The sequence below is a fragment of the Cydia splendana genome, unplaced genomic scaffold (genome assembly GCF_910591565.1).
Source record: "Cydia splendana unplaced genomic scaffold, ilCydSple1.2 scaffold_45_ctg1, whole genome shotgun sequence".
NCBI lineage: Eukaryota > Metazoa > Arthropoda > Insecta > Lepidoptera > Tortricidae > Cydia > Cydia splendana.
In genome coordinates, this window is record NW_026946888.1 from 384,702 (window position 1) to 406,328 (window position 21,627).

At 36.9% G+C, this 21,627-nt stretch overlaps 1 long non-coding RNA gene across 1 annotated transcript; it reads left to right on the plus strand.

Moving 5' to 3' along the window:
- The first annotated feature begins 4,665 nt into the window (after positions 1–4,665).
- Positions 4,666–5,108, plus strand: LOC134805601 (uncharacterized). The gene is made up of 2 exons (XR_010146328.1): positions 4,666–4,820; positions 4,931–5,108. It is a non-coding gene; the product is annotated as an uncharacterized LOC134805601 (long non-coding RNA).
- The last annotated feature ends 16,519 nt before the right edge of the window (positions 5,109–21,627 follow it).

The window sequence follows — 21,627 nt, forward strand, 5'->3', positions numbered from 1 at the left end:
GACTAACTGGCCATGAAAAATAGCAGTTAAGAAACTGTGAAAAGGGAAAAGTACAAAGTGAAAAACCTTGTGTTATACTTTGCCCAACTAGATCCTATACCATAAAGAGAGAGGGGGAGGCAAGAAAATTGACGTTAGCCTTAAAGAAGGAAAGAAAACTAAAACTCCCTCTTCTGAATAGGAATACCAATACAAGTATAATGCCAATTCATTTACGGCTCTGTCATAGGCTAACAAGAGATATCTCTTTATTGCGGCTCTAAACCTGAAAAGAATAGAGTTTATGATACTCGTATATATTAGTGAAAAATCATCGCACTAAATCCCTCTTTTGAATGATGAATGACTAGTCAGGTTGATAGTGTCTTTGGGAATACTGAAGCATCTCCTGTATACTCTCTAAATATTGACCATTAGCTAAAAAATTGCGGCCTGTTACAAAGAGAAATCTTTTACTTACTTTAAATCGTCTACTATGTAGCTGTGAAACAGAGACCACTGAACTAAGAGAAACACGTAGAAAACAGCAAGTACCTTCCATCGCATTCCGTCCAATAGACCGAACTGACAAAGGCATTTATAATGTAATTAGTGCTCCATTCACATCAGTCAGGTAGAAACTTGTGAAATTAGGTTCAAATGCTGTAAGTAACAAGCTCCACTTCGGAAGATTATCTAAGCAGCCGGTTGTGTTATCGACCTGCCGTTGGTATAACAATCATGCATCATAAAACGTTGACCATAAACGTTACATAGTTAAATTTCAAAGGAAATGAATGAACTCTTACTGGTAATATAACTATCGGAAACAGGCGGTATATGTCTAAAAGGACCAACTAGTAAAATATTAATTTAGTATGGCAATCCGCATAGTTACCTATGATTGTTCAATAGGTGAAACATCGGTTTCTTTAGTGGTAAATGTTATGCCTATGTAGAAGATGAAGCGCTCCTTCAAGTTATGTAAATAAATAAAGAATTTATGAAAAGATTTTTCGGTAGTTAGAGTGGTGTTACTGATTCTGTTTCGAAAAATCGCGAATTGAATTAGAGGTGAAGTCGACTAAGGGAACTAAGCTGTCGAACCAACAGCCACGGTCCACGGCTTTAAATCTAAACGATGATTGTATAATTTTTCCAAATAGACAAATTAAAATGAAGTCACTTCAGAAACTTTGAAACCATGTGGACTGCGGGGCAAGCCAACGTACAGAAAAACGTATAACGTACGTAAACGTACACACATGCGTAATATGTAGAAAAAATTTGCAGGCAGTCACCGATAGCAGATACCGGATTCTGAAAGAACACGGATCAGAAATATCCTTCTTTCGATTTCCAGATGAGAGTATCCCTTTGCAGATAAGGAAGTACTCGCGTGATTTTATAGAAGAATAACAACATACGGTGGTTCAGGCAAAATGCACGATCTAAGCGAAATATGACTACAAATATGTTCGCCGGTTAAATAGACCCTGCAATTTACTCTGAAAATCAACACTAGTTCTGCAGTCATTGCCAGATCTAAGTATTATAAGCTTAGCTGAAAGGTTGTAGTCCAGGGTTTACAGCATACTGTTGTAACAGGTCTCGTAGAGCATGTAATTGGAAACGTCATCTTCAATGCAATCAATTCCAGGTGTAGTACCCTACAAAATCATCGTGTCTTGGTTATAGGGCAGATGCGCCGCTAATCGAATTACAGCATTAGTTGTGAAGACAACTACAATTCATATATTTATATATTCATGATAATATGCTTATATCATTAAATACAGTATATATGAGATGTCAGTAGACATATATCAACGTTACGTCAGGCGTAGCTCACTCCGCGATTTCGTCGCGTCGCTAATTTTGGTGTCTAGCACTAGTAGTTGCCGCGCACCGCTATAGAATGGACGCCTGCTCGCGCTTGCACCACCTTGTGGTCAAAATCTGTCGTAATAGTACATACTATTATTTATACTATGATTACGTCAAGGTAGTGACATAAATATAATATGTCGCAGAAAGGCCTAGATCATCAAATAATTGTTTATTTGTGGGCATCATGATGCCTAATTAACCCTAGGGTTCCCTCAAGATAATCAAATGATACACAACTTAATTGCACGAAAGCCAATAAACAACATACAACGTCCTTGTATTGCTAAATTTCTAATCAAAAGTACCTACAAATTAATAATAATAATAATTCAGCCTATATACGTCCCACTACTGGGCACAGGCCTCTTCTCACTCGCGAGAGGGCTTGGGCTATAGCCCCCACGCTGGCCTAATGCGGATTGGGGCTTCAAAGTACAAATTAAGTAATCAAATTAATATTTGGTAATGAACGCGTCTACACGTGTTAAGGTTTGACAGGAATTGTGCCACAGCATCGCCCGCGCGCGCCGGTGCTGGCAGCACTTGAGATTAGATGACATCATGACATCATGAGACACCCGTGGTTTATGCCACTGCAATGGTATAATGCCAAGAACTTACTGGTTCGGACCATATATAAATAATAATAATGTTTTAATTTGTCTGGGTGTTAAGAAAGTTCCGCAATTGGTTTGAAAAGGTTGCACTACAATTTAAAGTGGATAAGTCCACCTCCCCTACTCTTACTCAAAGAGTCTTTCATCGTCAGTCAAGAGGTTTTTACACTCTTATTAGAAGATCGTATGTATACGAAAGCATTACAAACTCACAAATCGTGCTAAGTCTAACAATAAAGCACAATCCATTACCAGCGCGCGAACCATATAATCTTCAGTTTGGGAATCAGCTTGCCACCAGAAAGAGTGAACATTAAACAACCTACAATTACAAGCCTTTATTATAATTAGCCTAAAAATTATAGGTGAAGGCATTGGAATTATTCAAAGATTAAAAAATCTTCTAAAATATCCTACCTGGTAGACGGATCTTCAGTCTACGCACAACATCATGGTGAGATGCCATCCACAACAACTAGAGTTGTCAGCATCACTTTAAATTCATAATCATCGCCTCCATACGGTTGTCACCTGCGTGTCAGTGATTCTGTTCATTCGTTTATTCGCTTGCATGACTGACAAGCACATCATTTAAAGATTGGTTGACCCGGCACCAGCCTAATTGGCAAGTTTTCAGTTATCTGTGGGGAGTAGTAAATTTAGCAGCATAAATGACACTTAAAATAAGTAGGAGCCTACCATTTCATATAAGAATTAATATCTTTTCATGGCTTACTATTAATATGGTAGTTTTTAAAGCAACCCTCACCTAAAACTAATCAGTAAGGAAGAATGTATTATCGCCTCAGTTGAAACTACTGCTAGGTTGTTGAGAGTTGTTACTAGTAACGCATACATTAAATCATGAAGTGTTGTATTTTCTTCTTCACTTTCTGACGCTACTTTCAGGCAGAGGAGTACTTGATTCGAAATAAATCTCAATTACTTCCACAAATAAGAAATAAGAACATCATGTTTATAATTTCTAACACATTTACGGAATATGTTGTCCTTATGTAAGGATAGCCCATTAACAAATAAACCTGGTATACCTAGTAGTCAATAACTATGTATTAATATCTAAATAATGTTAATATCGTATTCTAGTGGGTACATATACAAACATTTGGTTATTTGTCCACATTAAAAGTCATATTACATTACATCTGGTCTATGATGCAACTTACCAATTTACATTAAATTGTTGGAAAATACAATAAATCAGAGAGGACCCAAGCTTTTCCAATTAGTTACAAAATTTTAAACAGTGGATGGGCCGGCAGTGCTATATTTGTGTTAAGCAGTAGATAAGTAGTAGTAATATCATTACATCATACAACAAAACCTTTTTATCACCTAGTGGCTATTGTAAGGAAAGCATCAGGTAGTTTGGACGGGTTAAATGTAAAACTCACTCGATGAGGTTCACGTTACACGCATCAGAGCTACTACTTCAGATAGTGGTTACACTTAAATTTGTACGACCTACAAGTACCTACTTATATGTCTTTAATTATGATATTAGGGACAGTCTTTCAACTAATAGTCACACAGTTTTGTTTTATATAAAAAGTTTTATAGTCACAATGGATAACTTATGTTGCCAGTCCGTGCTAACAATTGTCTCATCTATCGGTAATTACAAATAAGGAAAATCTAGTAAGGTTTGACGTAAACAATCCTTTAGTATATCGATATGGAATAAATTTCAAGCCCATATTCTTATCATGTGATTTTTGCATAAATTTAAATATTATCAGTCACAGTACGCCCGGGCCAGCGCCGGCAGAGGTTTAAACACGTCTCATCATGTGGTTCAAGCGAAGGCATGGACACCTAAATCACGGACTAGTCTACTAGGACGAGCAATCGCCATATTGAGTAGCGTACCCCGGAAGAAAACATTATTTTTGTATTAAACTTAGATGGCGTTTGTCATTCAGCGGGCTGTAGGTTGTGTAGTGTATTCCGCAAGAGGTCGCTGCCACTAGAAGAGTTGTAGACGTTGTAGTTGTTAGGTGTAGTTGGTGTAGTTCTTAGTTTTTCTTATACGAGCGGATAGATGGCGCAATAATTTGTATACTACCGCATCATTTGCGTTTCTATGTGTGAACAGCGCATCTGTACACGTGTCATTGTGTGAGTTAGTTGCTATGCTTTGCAGTAAACATTCGATGTTTTAGATAAAAATGGTCTTCACTTCACAGCAAGATGTGTTATTGTTAATCGTGTAAACACTAGCAGAAGTAGTGACTGCAAATTTTATAGATTTCCAAAAGTAGTGTGGAAACAAGAACAGCGCAATAAATGGATAATTGCCGTAAGGACAAAAAAGTAAGTCACCTAACCTAACCTCTAAAATCATATTACCTTCCTTAAATACGCAATCATTTGATTTATGTTATAATCGTATGAAGTTTTAACGGTGAATTATTTTGTTACAGTCCCGATGGATCTCTATGGCACCCAATTTGCAGTGCTCACTTTATCGGTGGTAGAAAGGCTGATGAACAAGTCAGTCCCAGTTATGTTCCAAGGATATTTCCCCCGCAGTAAAAAACAAAACGGATTGACGAAAATGCGGCAATATCGAGGTTTCAACGTTATATGGAACGAAGAAACGCGAAAAAAATAGAAGCAGTTAATGCTATTAATATAACTAATACAAGTGACTTTGAATTGCTGGAAAACAGTGTCAAGAATATTCTGCTCGTATGTTGAAGAAATAGCAGCTGGTACATCAAATTAGGTTTTTTGGCCAGACAAAAATGTTGTGCAGCAGACAATGCCAGAATGCTTCCGTCCGGAGTATAGTAACACTAGTCATTATTGATTGTACAGAGTTTCCTATAGAAGTACCATCAAGTGTTGATAATCGTGTGTATTGCTACTCACTCTATAAAAAGTGCTTATTAGTATTACTCCAAGAGGCTTCATTTCGTTCAAGTAAGTGGTGAAAGAAAAAGTGTCTCCCAAATAACGGTAGTCAGGATTAGTCGACTACTTAGAAAATGGGGATATTGTATTGGCTGATAAGGGATTTCCGGCAATAAAGAAGGTAATTGATGAAAGTGGAAAAGAAATTGCTATTATTATGCCACATTTTCTCCAGAATAAAGGTGAATTTACAAGGGAAGAGACCGATGCAACTTATAAAATAGCTCGAGTCAGAATTCATGCCGAAAGAATAATGCAGCACTTAAAAATTTATCAGATACTACATAAAATACCTGTAAATTTATTTTATCATATTGATGATATATTACATGTTTGTTGTGTACTGGTAAACCTGCAACCACCTATATTTTCAAACAAATAAAACAACAGTTATTTTTTACAATATTTACATTATTTAAAAAGCTATTAAAACATTTTTAATTTAAATTTGTTTTTATTTCACACAAAACCTGTAAATATTATGTGACTTTTCATGTCTGAAGGACCCTTATTGCACATGGAGCATAAGGAACCACAGACATTGACCGCCACATATTTATAACATGGGCCCGTGGACCTATGAAAATGTGTCAGTCAGGTTAGGGTTTAATATGACCAAGCACTGGACTGATCAACATTTTCATAAGTCTAATGTACAGTCAAGTTCATAAATGTGTGTACATTTTTTCACCATATTACAATGGATAAAGGTAAAGAAATTTATACATATTTATGAACTCGACTGTACATACCATTTGTCATATATTTCTTTATTTCAGTCACATGCATAAACTTACAGCTAAGGATGCCAAAACGCTTATGCGATAGGGACAATACATACATCAGAATCAAACATAGTCTAAAGATTCAAACATTAAAACAAAACAAAAACAATCAAATAAGGTCAGGTTAATATTTAGGTATGCTAGGATTCTAAGATATTAAAATGTTGAGTTCCTTACTTACAGCTAGGTATGTGTATTGCTAATTTTAACAAAGTGTGATACTGCAATATTCGGCTACTTTACTATACTTACATATAAAAAAAAACAGTAATAAACATTTTGAGTTAACAACATTTAAACATATAAATTATTATTTTTAACTAAACTTAATTAATCAGTATGCTTCATGCCTGTATGACAATGATGCTAACTGTACTTATTGAGATCAGTAGTACCTTACCTTTTATTACATATTTTAAAAGTTAATTACCTAACATTGTATTGATTATATTTTTACCTGTAAAACTATGCTTTGGCTGGTTTTTCTCACTCAAAGTTTGGTTTGTTCTTGTAGAATACAAGAGCGGTAGATAATGAGCGAAGTAAAATTCTTCACTTTTTAGAATTGCTGCTTTAATAAAGTCTTCGTCTCTGTCTGCTCTTACTATACAATACAACTACCTTTTGGTGAATATATAAAGAAATCACACATATAATAGTCATACCAGTGTCATACACTTGCACTTGAATTTGGGTATAATATAATATGGTTTGCTTCTTTTTAGTTCTGGTTGATCATTCACAAACTGCAAATATTACACTAATTATATTGTTGTTTATCAAAATCTACAATAGGTTGGTTTTTACAAGATACAGGACTTCTACTAACATTCTGACACATTCATTGCATATGTATAACAACACCGTCTACACTAGTGCACAACCAAGGCTGATCTTTGCTAAAAATCACTCTGACACAAGAAATTCTTAGTCTCCTCGCCGAGTACCACTCTTGACACATTGATTGTTCTATTGTGCCACTACATAATTTAAAAATTTCTTTATCTGCCAACACAACATTAGCTTCATAAAAGTTTTTTAATGTTTTTTCTATAACTAGACTAGCTTCACTTTGGTACACATCAAACTCTTTTCTAAAAATACTAAAGTTTTCAAGACATGTAACACAATCTTCTTTTTGAATATTAATATCAGTGTGTTCTACTAAATTTTGGATAACTTTGCTAACGGAAATTTCAATATCTTCTGTACAATTTATTTCAGCAGCTTCCAGTAAGTACACGTTTTAAGGCACAATCTTCCTTTAAATCTGAGACATCGAACTGAAAAGCTTCACACTTGTGTTTCTTTGATGTAGGATACATTTCGTGGAAGTATCTCCCTTTGGATTACTTTTCGTTCGTAAATTGTGGGACACTTGGCTTGCCCCATTTTTGTTCCTGGCTGGTTTTAGTGGTGGTGATTGATGTAGTAAATTAGTGCTGCAATGTGCTTGCATTTGCCACTTTTTTAATAAACACAATCGCATGTTACACTAGTAACATGACGATTGATATTAAGAATTAAGGCTGCCTTGTACGCAGTCGCCGTCACAGAGGCTTGACGAACCACTCGGGCTTTGATTATGTAGCTCCTGGCCTGGCGCCTTGCCAAATGTCTTGCACCTCCAGTACGTGCCCAGCTAACACCAAATTTTTGCCCTTATTCATTGTCTCGAGCTGGAAGACAATTTCATGGGTTATGGCACGAAACCCTGTTCCCGTCACAAGCACGTTCATTTTAACTGAAAACCACAATGCTAATGTAATTGTCAATACAGCCATCGTCCAAAAATGTCGAATATACTGTAACATCATTAGATTTCATTGAAATTATTACGATGTTTACTTACTTCTCGTTTGAAAGTTTTGTGACAGAATATCTCGCGAAAGAAAGATAGAAAGTTGCGCTCGCTAGGTGGCGCTGTGGTCGTGCATGGTCGGTCCCAAATATCCGAAAACATGACTACCTATTCGATTTTTCGAAGATATATTTGATACGTAAAGGTGTATCCAGATTAAACAATTTTTCGCCAATCTGATTAAATTGCCCGATCGAATCGAGAGGTGTGGACGCAAACGCCAATTTGGCTCGCCGAATTCACCCGCCGATAATGAACGATATTACCGATAAAATGAGGTGCGGACGCAAGAATACCAATTTGTGAGGCCAGTATTTTCGTTCTGGGGCATTTTTTCAATTTAGAGGGCTCTAATATCACCATAAATCTAAACTTGGAGATTGACGCCAATTACATTTCTGATCAAATCGACCAATTTGATCAGGCCCGACAGGATAAATCACTTTTTGAAGATGTCAATAGGTATTGTAATTTGTGATGAATTGTATACATAAGTACATATTGTATTCATTTTCTTTAACATGACTACCTAGAGTCAGACCGAGAAAAGTCTGCAGCGATTTTGATAGCCCATACAGTGCAAGTGTCATTTTAAGGCACACAATAATTGCACACCGGCTCACAGTGTGGGATTTCCGATCAGTTTTGACTATCTTCATTTTTTAATTCATCGCATTAACCTCATCAAATTAATGCTCAAAGTGAAGGTCCAAAATTTTATCATGCATAGTTTTGGAGATAATCAAAAACTCGAGAAATGTCCATAGAAACCTAAGAAATGTAATTTCTCATTTTACGTGCATCTTTTTTAAAAATTCTATTTTAGATCTATTAGGGCTGTTCTGAGGTATTCCATTCATCAAAAAAAAGTTTAATCTATGATCCAGAATGGCGATATATATTTTTTTTTACATATAGAAAAATAATTTTTTTTCTCGATAATCCTACAATTTTAGCATTTTATTTCTAAACAAAACGGTTCTATGCTACGATAGGCAGTACTGAAAAAAAAATTGAACGAAAATAACGCAGGATTGCCGAAATATGTATTTTTTAATATTTGGGTCAGGGCTGTCACCTTTATCTCCGGTGGTGTACCTACATAGTTAAAATGTCTGTAAATCCAAATGAAACACAAGCGGCCGTATCTGAAAACCGTAGTAACACAATAAAATATTTATTGTTGTAATAATTAAGCATTTATTTGGTACATCAAGTATTTAGATTGTTTAGTGTGTTTTCGTTGTTGTTTGAGTGTAGAGTATTTTGTTGTTACGCTTGCCTGAAAAGCATTAACTCTATAGTAGAACGAACGGCCATATCAGGCCACTGTGACATATCTCTGATGAAGAATATGATGTGGTGTTGGGAAGGCGTCCCTCGTATATGTATTTTTTGATGTGAAACGTAAGTGAAATGTCTTTAAAAACCCGTAGGGGTCAGATCAAAAACTAAGTAATTAAGTCCGACTTACGCCTGACTGCATATTTCTAATAGGTTTTCCTGCCATCTATAGGTAAAGACCTATTTTGTGTATTTTTTTTTTCAAAACTTTAGACCCAGTAGTTTCGGATCTAAAGGGCGGGGGGAATGGTCATTTTTTTAATCGTCTCATTTACCCCCCAAAAGTGCCCCCTATGTTAAAAATTAATTTATTTACGTTACATGTCCGTCTTCGGGTGACAGACTTACATATGTGTACCAAATTTCAACTTAATTGGTTCAGTAGTTTCGAAGAAAATAGGCTGTGACAGACGGACAGCCAGACACACGAGTGATCCTATAAGGGTTCCGTTTTTTCCTTTTGAGGTACGCAACTCTAAAAAATTGTTATCAAGTTCACACACGACTGTGAAGAACGTTACACAAATTGCTGTCGAAACATGTCATGGTTTTGTCAAAAGCAGCAAGATAGAAGAAGAAATTCTTATTCATTCGGATGATGATGATAATGATGATGAATTATGACAATTCTCAATAAAGAGTTAAATTCAAAATTTTCTTTGTCAAAAACTATACCTATTGAAGTATTATTTCTTAACTTCAAACTTGACAACCCTATTTCCATAGAAATCGGAAAAAAACTTAGAAATGTTATAAATCCTAAATCCCGCAAGATTAGCTTTTGAAATTTTGAGGAATTATAGTTTATAGTCTATTTTAGTTTAGGAATTATAGTCGGATACGTCATTACCAAACTCAAGTGGAGCTGGGCGGGACATGTTGCCAGGCAGAGTGATGACAGGTGCGCCAAAATGTTAACGGAATGGTGGCCGCTTACAGACGAAAGGGGTGCCTGGCGTCCGTTGGCTCGTTGGGTGGATGACATCCGGAAGACTGCGGGTCACTTCTGGATGAGATTGGCTCGGGACCGGGATAAGTGGCGTACTCGAAGAGAGGCCTATGCTCAGCAGTGGGCGATAAAAGGCTGATATGATGATGATGTATGATGATAGTTTACCTTATTTTAATTACACTCTATAAAAAATAAAAGGCTAATATTGGAAAATATATGAGAAATAAAAAAAATGTTAAAAAACTTTAGCATCTTATAACTTTTAATTCAAAGGCACTATTAAGATGCTGATATTTTGTACAATTATTGAGTATCTTTCACTTAAACTCAGTAATAAAACTTGCGGCCACATTGACAATACTTTAGGAAATAAACCGATAAACATGATTTCTTAAGGTCATTGACCTCATCTACAAAAAAAAATATTTTACGTAAACTAAGCAAGATAATCACACGGGAGTTTTACAGTGGGATGTAAAATATTATAAAGCATATAATAAAAATATAAAACGAAGGTGGTCAAAACTGATCGAAAATCCCTCACTGTGCGGCTGCGTGTGCGTGACGAGCACGTGCGCGTTCGGCGTTGTAGTATACAGATCCTTATGAGAGACGGCACACCGCTTGCATGACGTGTGCGTGTGCGCGGCGTACGCGCACGTGCACGTCACCATAGATATAATATACTTAAAGATTACGTCTAAGCGAGCTGTCACTGTAACCACTTTTGTTTAGTGTACGATTAACAATGTAACTCCACCTTGCTGTAGCCATGTCGATAAAGTCATAACGATAAACTATCGACATTTCTTGCAATTTTAATTTTACTTCAAAGGTTTAACGATACCTAAAATGAATAAAAACGCTTTTATTCTTTATTGTGGTTATCAGATCACAATTTTATCGTCACGCCCCAGCAGGGAACGAAGGGAAAGTTCAGATATTTAATTAAAATACATAAATACCTACTAAAATATGTGTTCCGCAATAATTGAATTATTTTATTATATTCTAATATATTGCGCTGACACGCTAGCGGCGTCCTACGTCCCATCGACCAGCAGGCGTGCTGGCGCGGCGGCGGACACTCGGGAGCCTCAAAAGGTAGCCAAGTACAGCTGTCTCGGCGCCCAATACGACTTCGTCGCGTTTGGCGTCGAGACGCTTGGTTCGTGGGGCAGAGGCGCACAGATGCTCCACAGGGAGGCAACGGGCGACCCCCGCGCGGGCAGCTTTCTCGCGCAGAGAATTTCAATTGCAATCCAGCGCGGGAACGCTGCCTGCGTGTTGGGCACCCTCCCGAGGGCACCAAATTTTGATAGGTATTTTTAATTTTTAGTTTTAGTTATTTTAATTGTAGTTAGTTTTAGTTGAGGGAGGCAACGGGCGACCCCCGCGCGGGCAGCTTTCTCGCGCAGAGAATTTCAATTGCAATCCAGCGCGGGAACGCTGCCTGCGTGTTGGGCACCCTCCCGAGGGCACCAAATTTTGATAGGTATTTTTAATTTTTAGTTTTAATTATTTTAATTGTAGTTAGTTTTAGTTTTATATTCTTATTGTTTGTCTTCTAATATATTCAGTATCCATTAGCATTTTAATTATGTTTATGTTTAACGAAGATATTGAAGCTTCAATTAATAGCTATTTCGTTCCACTGTGTAGCGTTTATCGATATATAACATGATTAAAATCGACTTTTCACATCCCTAAAAGAGCACACATGGGCCATTTTATTTAAAGTTGTCCCCTACACTTTTTTTTCAAAATTGGGATTTTTTATGTTATTTCTACTCAGAATCATGTGCTCTTTTGATCCTAATAGGAGAAAAAAGTGTCCAAAGATTTCCATACATTTTTCGATCTTTCCATTCCGAAACCGCCATACAAAGTCTATGAAAAAATGGTAACGGAATGGGAAAAAAACCTTGGGACACTTTTTTTCTCCTATTAGGATAGAAAGAACTCGTGATTCTGAGTAGTTCATCTTGTCAACAGTATGGTTGTCCTTTTTTGACAAATGGCATTGTTAAAAGAGCGAGGAGAGAGAAGAGATACTAGTTGCTGCGCCGTCAAAGTGAACAGACAACGTTGGGGCCTTGCAAGTCACGCACACGCAAGCCGGTGTGCAAAGGCCTTTAAATGTCAAACTTCTATGAAATTATGACGTGTACATAACATTTGCACTGCATGGGCTATCAAAATCGCTGCAAACTTTCCTTGGTCCAACTCTATTCGACTTTTCGAAGATATCTATCACTTTTTTGTAGGTAGTTAACTGTTACTATATCCAGCATTACTTACCTTTTTATTACATAATTAATATAATTATGTTACGAGTATAATATTTGAGGTTGTCATGGTACCCAGTGTAAATAAATAATTATGTCAGTAGAAAAATAGAACTTTAATTTGCGAAAAATTATCAAATATACTTGGTCAAGCAGATCTTGTCAGTAGAAAAAGGCGACAGATTTGAAAAATGTAGGCGCGAAGGGATATCGTCTCATAGAAAATTTGAATTTCGTGCCTTTTTCTATATTATTTATATATTACAAATAGGTAAAAATACTTAAATGTAATGTATCGTGTTACCGCGCGTCGGTAACATTAATATTATGTGAAAGAAAAATGTATTACAGTTATTAAAATTAATAAGACATCGCTAATGCTATTATCCGTATGAATATATTTATATATTTTTTTAATATCAAACAGCTTCAAAAAATATGCGTCAAACGAAACGCATTCAGAGGGCCTACTGCGAACCACGTTCGACGTGTTGCCTCCCTGTCGCACTTACGTACAAATTTACAAGTGCGACAGAGGGGCAACACGTCGAACGTGGTTCGCGGTAGGCCCTCAGTACGGGCAAGTACGGGTATGGTCGAAGCGCCATCTCACGAAATCTATTATCAACATTGAGGCAAGACGAGAGCATGACGATAGTTGTCATTCAAACCCGTCAGATGACATTAATACAGAATCACACTTATTGCAACCATTTGCAACATTTGACACTACTAGAGACATCTGCTGTACTTTTGGGAACTAAATATAAAGTCACGCTACTCAATATGGCGATTGCTCGTCCTAGTAGACTAGTCCGTGGCCGTGTCCTATCATTGAATAGGTCTTTGTAAATAATATGGTGGGTCCTTTTTCACTCATTATGCCTTAATATAACATAATGGGATGAAAATTTTGAAAAAATTGGGAACACCATTTTCAACAAAAGCTTCAAACCATTATTGTTTTGAACAAAAGCGATCGTGTAGTTTTTGAAATAGGGGATAATTAGTTCGGAATCCTACACCTGCGCGTAGCCCGACACGCACTGGGCCGGTTTTTTAATGTAAGCTACATAAACTAATATTGAGTTGAAGTAATATGTGTTCATGTATTATTCGAATTTCAGCAGTCGATCAATCTACAGACGACAATCTTACATGGTTAAATAATAATGTGGATCCATGGATAACTGTAGAGAAAAAGTGGACTGACACACGTGATTACCGTCTGAAACACATTTATGACAGTGGTACTGGTACTATTACCGAGTATTTCAACAAGTATCCAGCGTTAAAACAACCTCAAGGATACACCTTGGTACGTATACGAAGAAGTTAAATATACATTTAAACCATAGAGAAATAAGTTAGCTTAGGCCTGAGAGTGCTCATTCCATACATACTTAGATAAAAACCCATTTGTATTTAATATTGTGCAATAAGAACGCTGATGTGTGTAATGACCAATGCACACGCGTTTCATACGACGTTTTTCAACACACTTGCGAGGAAAAAAAAAGAAACTCATTAATCAAATTTTAATTGTTAAAACAGTAAAAGTCTTGCTTCCGTCATACTGCCTGCCGCCTCTCTCGGCTGCCGCTGGCGGGCCGGTCGGTCCTTGTTGTAAAATCTACTTACCAATTTTAAGAAGGCTCCGTTTCCATACATGTTATTAGCAATCAGCTAGTTTACCTTCTTAAGTCAGTCGGATGAATGATAATTCATTACCTAGCAAGTGCTATAATATAATGAAAAAGCACGTGTCGCGTGTGTGTTTATCTAGGATTATGAGCCTAAAAGCGGTTCAATAACTTCCACGTTACGAGTGTTGAAAAAATACATCAATGTTTCACCCGGTTATAACCACTCTATATGTTGTCCCTTTGCGAACTTTAGGTAGGTATTTTGGCTCAGTCTATTCCGATTACTCATATTAATAAGCTATCAAGTATCAATACAACGCATTATAAACCTAATAATAATATTTGTTCTTACAGCTGCAAAACGACTTCAACCAGACGTTCCCTGGAAAAGAGAACAACTTGTTTTCTACGCTCATTGTAAAACAAGAAGACATTCTAGCTTACGCCAAAGGAAAAGCACAGCACTCTCGTAACAGTACAGTGAAGAATGAAATACTGAACTTAATTGGAATGATACAAGGTGAGTTACGGTTCTTTATCTTCCAAAAGATGCAATATTTATGATGAAGTCAACGGCAAATTGAAAGGAAACGGCTGAGACTTCGAGCAACACCGGCTTCCGACACGTCGAAAGGAAGGAGCCCAAGCGATATCTTGCCGTACAAATCATTCTGCCATTTTTTGCGGGGGGAAACGTGCACACAGTCGCACTTCTCACTCACTACATAACATACAAAATCCAATATGTAATGACGACACAAATACATAGAAAAGGGTTATTCCCACTAGTTACCAACAAGTTCTTACCAGTGGTTTTTTTTTTCACGTTTTACCACTGGTAACTACTGGGAAAAAAAAATCCCACTAGTTACCACCATAGCCTAGGCCTAGCCATAAGCCGCGCGTGGCGCTGTCGCCACCTAGCGGCCATATCTGTCCTGATCGTAACAGACGGGTTTTGTTAGAGAGTGAGTCTTCTGTACCTAGTACTATTATTGATTCTGTGCCTATGCTTCGCAGAGGGGATATAGTACGAACTGTACTGGTACTTTTTAACCCTTTTTCTACTCCCGTACTTTTATTTGTCATTTAAAGGGTCGTGCACACACCTTTAAAACCCTACCTTATAGTTGTCAAGACAATAGTATAGTTGTCTTTAGTCTATTCCCCAAAAAAGAATTTGTGCATACACGCAGTATCTTTTTGACGATTTTACGATACTTCGTGTAATGACCACTTAAAAAATATTGAATGAAATACAAATACATGTTGCCAACCTTATTTTAAATGTCATCTCTGACAAATAAGTGAACCATAGACATTTTTTTTTATTCATTCATTCATTCTTTTCCCGCCCGTACCCTCCATTTTTGCTACTTCTTGATTTTTTTTTATATTTACAATTTTATTTCAAAGTAAGTGCTTGGTCGTAGAAAATGTATTGTATGCAACGTTGTTTAACTGAGTCAAAAAATACTCGTGGCGTCTTTATTAACAATTTTCGGCTTCGCCTCAAATTGTTACTCACGCCACTCGCCTTTTTTGACCTCTCTTAAACAACGGTTGCATAAAATACTATTATAAGGCCCCAGTTATACAGCTATGCCACGTGAAAGTTAAATACACTACCACGTTTGTAATGCACTGGGGAACACATCTACGGCAAAAAAAAAAAACGAAACCATTAAGAAAAACGTGGTCAATATATGCACTCAGCCTGTTAGTGCACTCGAGTTTTCAGATGATCTGTTTCCAATACACCTATTCATTGACATTGACATATCAAACATAAGGTGATCTGTACAGACTGGCGTTTAATTGACTACATACGGTAAATGATACACTTTCCTGACACTACAAACAACGTAGTACAGTTATTGCAATTCACGATTGAGAGTGGATTTATCAAAATTAGACCTTATCATCATACCAATAAGAGTCTCGCCACTCGCCATCGTGAATTGCAAGAGCTATAATTCAAATTATTAGATACAGCGACGTGTATATTTTTAATCGTATAATGGAAACAATGACGATAGCTTGCTTCCCTTAACAGGCATAGTGCATAAATTGACCACATACTATAGACTAATTAATTACACTAAAATTAAATACTGACCGAAAAAGTATGAATGAGGAAAGAAAGCCTGATATATTCGCTATATAATACCATTATAGTTAAATAAAAAAGAGGATGTTCTTCTCCGTAAATGTTTATTAACTAAGTGGTTTCCAAATCGCCTTTGCCTTATAAAGGGTTAAGGACGTATACAAACTACTCGAACATGATCAAACAGAATCGAACAGTTTTTATAGATTTATATAGTTTTTTATCATTTTATTTGTTATGAAATGGAATTTTGATCTTTAATTGTAGTACCCGTATATTAAGTCGGTTTGTTGCTGACTGATACATATTGCTGATTTTTGGCAGGGAGTACCACCCGGAAAATTTTGATGTTCTGGCAAATAACAACCATGTCATAACCTAACGATCTGAAAAAAATCTAGGGGTGTCATGTACTTCACATTCGCCAAAAAAAATATTGAACTTTTTATTTTGTCCTAGTTTTCTTTTATTTATGACAATAAAAAAACATTTTAAGTGAAAAAATGTCACAATTAGGATGTTGATACTCAGCATAAGTATTATTCACTAGAAGAGGTGGCCATAAAAAAAAACAGTCTGTTTAACGCAAGGGCCGATTTACTATGGAAAGCCAGTAGGCTGGCCTTTACTCGATTTTATGATCTTTTGTTACTTTTTAAAATAACCATTGCCAATTGTTTCAGATGACGACACAGAGACTGTAAGGAACGTATGTCTTATGCTTCTGGCATATGTCATAAACGTATCGCCGGCTCGAAAAAGGAAAGGCGCAGCGGCTCTGAAGTTTTCTCGCGCGGAAATATGCGACGGCTTTATCAAGCAAGTGTCATCAGAAGCACATGTCACTAGCTACATAATAGAAAAACGGGAACAGTACGTGAAACAGAAGCGGACTATACAGCCGTTTGTTATTTTTGTTGGAAATACCATCTGCGATATCAAAGCTGCATACGTTGTCGTCAACGAAACTGTTTATAGATTCGAGAAGTTAGTCACAGCCATAGACTGTGTATTTAAAATATACCAATCAACCGGAGCATGCTATCCCGAAGAATGTAATGATCTGTGGGTTTTTATCCAATTGGGATTCTACAACATAAAAACACCATTTGATAGACGCTCACAGGTAGTGATCACTCTGTTGACTGATCTAGGACTCTCTAGTGACTAAAACAATAATGACATTTACTTGTTACTTTTGCAAAAAACACATTCCATCTCCGTCGTTGTTAGTTTGCCACATAAAATCATTATGTAAATATACTGAATCAACATCGAATTTTCACTGCGGGGAACAAGGTTGTTTTCGACATTATTTTACTGCAGCGTCATTTACAAAACATTTGTTAAGAGATCACAATTTGTTGCTAGCTAAAGTGAATCAACATAACACTGACATAGATACTCCTATCGAAACCTGTGAACCTCCATCCACAAGCTCAGAAACGAAGGAATCAGGTCAAAAAGGATTAGGAGTAGAAGATAATGAGGAAATCCCTCTAATTAATCATGCCTCCGAATTGATATCGGCATTATACGCTAGTTCAATACCGCGTAAAGTTGTACAAGATATTGTAGATAATATTAAAGTATTCTTTTCTAAATCAGAAAACATTTTGCAGCAACGGTTCAGTACATCGGTACCATCGAATCAAATGTCTACAAATGTTTATGATGCTTTTCGGGAAACAGTAGGCGCTTTTTGCGAGACTTTTAACAATTTTGACACTGAATTTAAACGTTTCGGACATTATAAACTATTAGGAACTTTTATCGAGCCTCAAGAAGTGGTCATAGGCCAGCGAATGGACACAAAAAAAACTGACACGGGAATTGCGTTGCAACCGATTAATTGCACTGAGCAAATAATGCCACTGAAAAATAATTTGAAATCCTTTTTTTCACGCGGAAATGTACTGAAGGATACATTAGAATATTTACACAATTTACAAGAATTTCCTTTCGGTATTGAAAATATAGTTCAGGGGTCCGTATGGAAGAATATGTCAGAAAGTTTTGTAACCGATGGAGAGCTACATTTACCGTTAGTATTATACTTTGATGATTTTGAGATTGGAAATCCTTTGGGAAGTCATGCAGGAATTCACAAATTAGGAGGTGTATATATATCAACTAGATGAAAACCCGGCTTCGCTCGGGTAAAATAAATAATAGTAATAGGTAATACTCATTTTGAATTAAGTAATTATTTACTTTTAGACTTCATACCTTCATCAAGGCGGTTACAAACCTATCTCATCTCAGAAAACTTTAAATCCGTAACATACAATCATAACTCGAAAAATTTACTATTCCGATATATCTAAAAACAAATATGTAATTAAAAAAACCTAATCCGCTTTTCTGGTAGCAGTTCGGTTCTGTAAGGGTCGCAGTTCTAACCTAACTTACTTCTGGTTGCAGTTTGGTTCTATAAGGATCACAGTTCTAACCTGACCCACTTTTCTGGTCGCAGATCGGTTCTGTGAAGGCCGCATTTATAACCTAGCCCACTTTCCAATCTCAAAAGAGGGAACCCTTTTGTACCTACCCTTCATGGCACTAAAGTGAAAGTATGGAAATTATCACTACTATTTCATTCTTTAATATTAATGCCTATCCGTTAATATTAAATTCGTTTACAAAAAAAAAACTGAATAAGTGCGAGTCGGACTCACCCATCAAGAACGGAACACTTTTTAATATTTGTTGTTATAGCGGCAACAGAAATACATCATGTGTGAAAATTTCAACTGTCTAGCTATCACGGTTCATAAGATACAGCCTTGACACAGAGGGACAGTGGAGTAAACTGAAATAAAGGTTCCATCACACCGGTGCGATTTCAGAGCCGGGCCTGAGCGTTTTATATGAAAAAGCGGCGCGCCCCGCTCACGCGCCGCACGCGAAACGCGCCTGTGTGACGGAGCCTGAAATGTCAAACCGGGCAAGTGCTCGCGCACGAAGGGTTCCATACTTTTTAGTATTTGTTGTTATAGCGGTAACAGAAATACATCATCTGTGAAAATTTCAACTGCCTAGGCCTATCACGGTTCATGAGATACAGCCTGGTGACAGACAGACAGACAGACAGACAGACGGACAATGAAGTAAAACTGAAATAAATGTCATATACCTACTAAGAAAAACCGGCCAAGTGCGAGTCGGAATCGCTAATAGGTTCCCGTTTTTTAGTTAGGTACCCTTCAGGTACGGAACCCTAGTATGAGTGTAATAGATTTGTAACCGGTCAGCAATGTGAGTCCCTTGGAGAAGCAGAGGTCTAGTCTAAACTCCCACTTACCATCGGCATTAACAGCCTTGTATTCTTGTTTGCCACCAACATGTCATATTAAAACATATTCATAAAAATTTACTCGGTCAACAATGTGAGTCCCTTGGAGAAGCAGAGGTCTAATCTAAACTCCCACTTACCATCGGCATTAACAGCCTTGTATTCTTGTTTGCCACCAACATATCATATTAAAACATATTAATAAAAATTTACTCGGTCAACAATGTGAGTCCCTTGGAGAATCAGAGGTCTAGTCTAAACTCCCACTTACCATCGGCATTAACAGCCTTGTATGAGTTGTATGCTTGTTTGCCACCAACATGCCATGTTAAAACATATTAATAAAAATTTACTCGGTCAGCAATGTGAGTCCCTTGGAGAATCAGAGGTCTAGTCTAAACTCCCACTTACCATCGGCATTAACAGCCTTGTATGAGTTGTATGCTTGTTTGCCACCAACATGCCATGTTAAAACATATTAATAAAAATTTACTCGGTCAGCAATGTGAGTCCCTTGGAGAAGCAGAGGTCTAGTCTAAACTCCCACTTACCATCGGCATTAACAGCCTTGTATGCTTGTTTGCCACCAACATGTCATTAAAACATATTAATAAAAATTTACTCGGTCAGCAATGTGAGTCCCTTGGAGAAGCAGAGGTCTAGTCTAAACTCCCACTTACCATTGGCATTAACAGCCTTGTATGCTTGTTTGCCACCAACATGTCATATTAAAACATATTAATAAAAATTTACTCGGTCAGCAATGTGAGTCCCTTGGAGAAGCAGAGATCTAGTCTAAACTCCCACTTACCATCGGCATTAACAGCCTTGTATGCTTGTTTGCCACCAACATGTCATATTAAAACATATTAATAAAAATTTACTCGGTCAACAATGTGAGTCCCTTGGAGAATCAGAGGTCTAGTCTAAACTCCCACTTACCATCGGCATTAACAGCCTTGTATGAGTTGTATGCTTGTTTGCCACCAACATGCCATGTTAAAACATATTAATAAAAATTTACTCGGTCAGCAATGTGAGTCCCTTGGAGAAGCAGAGGTCTAGTCTAAACTCCCACTTACCATCGGCATTAACAGCCTTGTATTCTTGTTTGCCACCAACATGTCATATTAAAACATATTAATAAAAATTTACTCGGTCAACAATGTGAGTCCCTTGGAGAATCAGAGGTCTAGTCTAAACTCCCACTTACCATCGGCATTAACAGCCTTGTATGAGTTGTATGCTTGTTTGCCACCAACATGCCATGTTAAAACATATTAATAAAAATTTACTCGGTCAGCAATGTGAGTCCCTTGAAGAAGCAGAGGTCTAGTCTAAACTCCCACTTACCATCGGCATTAACAGCCTTGTATGCTTGTTTGCCACCAACATGTCATTAAAACATATTAATAAAAATTTACTCGGTCAGCAATGTGAGTCCCTTGGAGAAGCAGAGGTCTAGTCTAAACTCCCACTTACCATTGGCATTAACAGCCTTGTATGCTTGTTTGCCACCAACATGTCATATTAAAACATATTAATAAAAATTTACTCGGTCAGCAATGTGAGTCCCTTGGAGAAGCAGAGATCTAGTCTAAACTCCCACTTACCATCGGCATTAACAGCCTTGTATGCTTGTTTGCCACCAACATGTCATATTAAAACATATTAATAAAAATTTACTCATTTCATCAGTCATATCCAGCCTAGCATTGCATTGGCCCCGCTTAAATATTTCTTTAATTTGTTTTTAGTATTTGTTGTTATAGCGGCAACAGAAATACATCATTTGTGAAAATTGAAACTGTCTAGTTAAGAGCGCTCTTACAAGAAAAGTCGAAATAATGCAAAATTGATGATACTAGTCGAAGAAATTCAGGACTTTGCGCTCATTATTAGAAACAATGAGTACTTGTTCCA